Genomic DNA, 3710 nt, shown 5'->3' with positions numbered 1-3710 from the left:
CGACCATTTTAGTTGTGAGGAAAGAAAGAATATTAAAATAAAGGGGTCAGGGTTGTAGAGAGGTCAATATACACACGATCAAGAAAAAGAATGTAGGAATCGTGTATGTGTTTACAGATTCAAGAGCTCCTTCATGGAGAAGCAATGCATTTTACCTCAAAACTGTTCATGATTTGTTCTTCTGGTTTAGTCATTTAGAGTTTTTACAGAATAAATTTTAGGATTTTTGATTTCAAGTGAAGAAGATGATGGGTCAGATTGTACATGTTTGTTTGGGTTATAAATTAGTTTTAAACCGGTTTTCAACGGTTTATATTAGGTTTAGTTCCAAAACCGTCTAAACCCAGTTCACTAGAGAAATAGTGCTAGAACTATGGATTCAGGTAGAAATATATGAAACATTTAAGTTTGGAGGAGATATAGAACGAGATCAAAGATCGGGGTGGATCTGGTACGATATGATAATTTTGAAGGGGAAATAGGACGTCGTAGTTGAATAAGCTCAGTTTAACTATTGCTTACAATCTTTGTCCAAAATAAAATAAAAAACTATTACCTATAAATTAACCTTAGCATCCGAAATAATGGATCTATCTTTACATGGACAAAACTTCCTTAGCCAACCAACAATTGATGTTATTGGAATTTTCTTTTGGTAATATACAAGGGGAATACCCTTGCTATTTATTAAGAACTAAAAAAAACTTACAAACCCTCATGTCTGATTTCGAGAAGATAAAGATCGAGGATATTTGGAATTCAATCAAGTCAAGGAATCAAGGAGCTGTTTGTGTCAAGGAGGCACAATTACAGACCCTCATGTCTGATTTCGAGAAGATAAAGATCGAGGATTTAGACAAAGTTGATAAATTTTCAGGAAAGTTATATGAGAGAGCAACAAAAGCAGCATCACATGGAGAGCCGATTGAAGAACCTAAGCTAGTGAAGAAGTTTCTAAACATTCTACCTAGAAGCAAGTTTATTCATCTTATCGCTTCTCTCGAGCAAGTAATTGGACCTCAACACTACCAGTTTTAAAGACATAGTACGAAGACTCAAGGAATAGGCAGAGGTAGAGATAGGGGAAAATATAATTCACAAGAACAATCCACTTATCAAACTGATCAGAATCAAACTCAAGACAAGAACGACAAAGTTATAATTTGTTTCTGTTGTGACAAGCCTGGTCGCTTCAACATGTCCTGATAGAGTAAAAAAACTGCATGAATCAAACAAGGTTGAGAAAAGGGAGACAAACCCATGCCAAAGAACTATATACATGATCAAATCATACTGATCAAAGTCTCTCTATGCATGAAATTGTGTTCCTGAACAAAGACAAACCCATGTCAAAGAACTACAAGGAAGGTGGTGTGTGGTATCTTGACAATGGGGTGAGTAATCATTTGAAATAAAGAGTATTTCTCAGAGCATAAAGAGAACGTAAGAGGAAAAGTGAAGTTTGGAGATGGATCATGTGTGGAGATAGAAGGCAAAAGATCGATTTTGTTTGAAAGCAAGAATGGTGAACAAATTCTTGTTTCAGACATTTACTATATCCCTGCACTTAAGAGCAACATCCTAAGTCTAGGACAGGATACTTGATATGATCGTGGCCAGCAAGGAGACAGAAGCTGCAGAGAAACCGGAGATCGTGGGAAGGATCACTCGTTCAAGAGCTAAGGAGATGGCCAAGGAAGCTCATGCACTCATAACTGACGGGTCATTCAATCTACCGAGGATCCAAGTCTTCAACATATCCACCCTGAAGACTTCACCCGGTAATGATAACTAGATAACTTAGGTGTGAAGTTTGTACTCTTTTTCCCATAGCTGAGTTTTGTCCCACTGGGTTTTCTCGGTATGGTTTTTAATGAGGCAAATGGATCACTATGTCGAGTTATCTAGAAGTCATTACCAATGGGGAATAATGTACTAATACAAGTGGCTTCTGTACTACTACAGATCACTTAAACGCTTCGTTGTTTTTCTTATTTCCTTTACACTCCTTGTTGTTTTATTTGGAGTGTCGAACCCTAGGGTTTATTATAAAACCCAAAAGCCACGCCTCCTTGTTTGGTAGGGAAGAAGTTGTATGAACAAGTATTGTCACACTTTTTCCTCACTTTGAATTCTAGAATGCGTTCTTGATTTCTGGGTTTCTATACACTTTGTGATTCAGAAACTCTTCACTTTGTTCCAATCCATACAACCACCTAAACATCTATTTCCATCGAACCACTGTTTTCATCATTCGATCTTCACACATCATCACTCAAAGTCATTCGCCCATCATCATCAACCAGATCTCGTCACCTATCACTTATCCTCAGCCTTTCATCGGAGTTGTATCCTAGGGAGATCGTATTATGTGGTATCAGAGCCAACTCTGTGCCAAAGGCTAAGCGATTCTAAAAACCCTAACCTCGTTTGTGTTGTTTGATTTATTTCGTTTGTCTAGTTTTAGGGTTTGTTTTCGTTGTTCATTGGTGTTTAGATCGAATTCTGTGAGTTTAGGATTTAGTTTTGTGTTGTTTCGAAATTAGACTGCAAATTAGGGTTTAGTTATTTCGAAGTTTGTTCATTATAGGGTTGGTATTGATCGATTCTCTTGTAGTGTTGCTCGATATTAGGTCTATAGCCGTGAGTCTATTGTCTAAAATTCCGAGTCTTAGAGTTTATTTTCGTTTTTCTCATTCAAGGAATATTTTACTGCGAGTTTCTTGTTTTAACTTGCAGGTACAATGGAGCTTTCTCCAGAAGCTATGGAAGCTTTGAACCAATCCATGTCTAAGCAAATAGCCGAAGCAAACAAGACAATGTCTACTCAGTTTCAGCAACAGATGGAGCAGCTCAGTAACAAGTTTGAGAAGCAGATCAAAGATATGGCTCACACAACTAGCGCTTCAGATCAGAGTTCTTCAGAACCGCCTAGTCCTAATAAGGCCCTTCGTTTAGCTAAAGGAAAGGCACACGTGGGAGCTTCTTCCAAACATACACGGATCAGAACAGCTAAGTCACCCACTGGGGGAAGAGAGACTTGTTTCAATCAGAGAAGAAACACTCAAAGCACAGAAAGAGAGCATCGACGAACTGGTAGAGATCCTACACGCCCACGACGAGCTGAACAAGTAGCTGGACATCGACTATACATTGAGTCAGATAGAGAGTACTCTGAAGAAGAAGAAGTTTCAGATCATAGTCAAGAGACAATGAGGAGAAACAGAAATAGAGATCATGGCAGGGATTATGATCCTTTGAGGCAGCAGCTGAAGCACCTCAAAATTCAGTATCCTTCTTTTCATGGTACCAATGATCCAGAGACTTATCTAGACTGGGAAAGGAAGATGGAATCTAACTTTCAGGTTCAGGGTACTTATGAGTTGAACAAGGTGAAGATAGCCATATCCGAATTCAATGGCTATGCCTTGTTGTGGTGGGAGCAACTGGGACTTACTCGACATCGACAGAGAGAGCCTGCTATCACTACATGGGAACAGTTAGTCACGCAGATGAGAAAGAAGTTTGTGCCTACACATTACCAGAGAGAGATTCTTAACAAGCTTAGGCGTCTCATCCAAGGCACTAAGTCTGTTAGAGACTACTATCAAGAGCTGGAAACGCTTATGATCAGGGCTGATCTAAGAGAAAGTGAAGACATGGTTATGTCTAGGTTTCTTGGAGGTTTGAACAGAGAGATTCAAGACAAG

The sequence above is a fragment of the Camelina sativa genome, chromosome 7 (assembly GCF_000633955.1).
Source record: "Camelina sativa cultivar DH55 chromosome 7, Cs, whole genome shotgun sequence".
In the NCBI taxonomy this organism is placed as follows: Eukaryota; Viridiplantae; Streptophyta; class Magnoliopsida; order Brassicales; family Brassicaceae; genus Camelina; species Camelina sativa.
The sequence above is the reverse complement of the archived record's forward strand: the minus strand, read 5'-3'. Positions refer to the sequence as shown.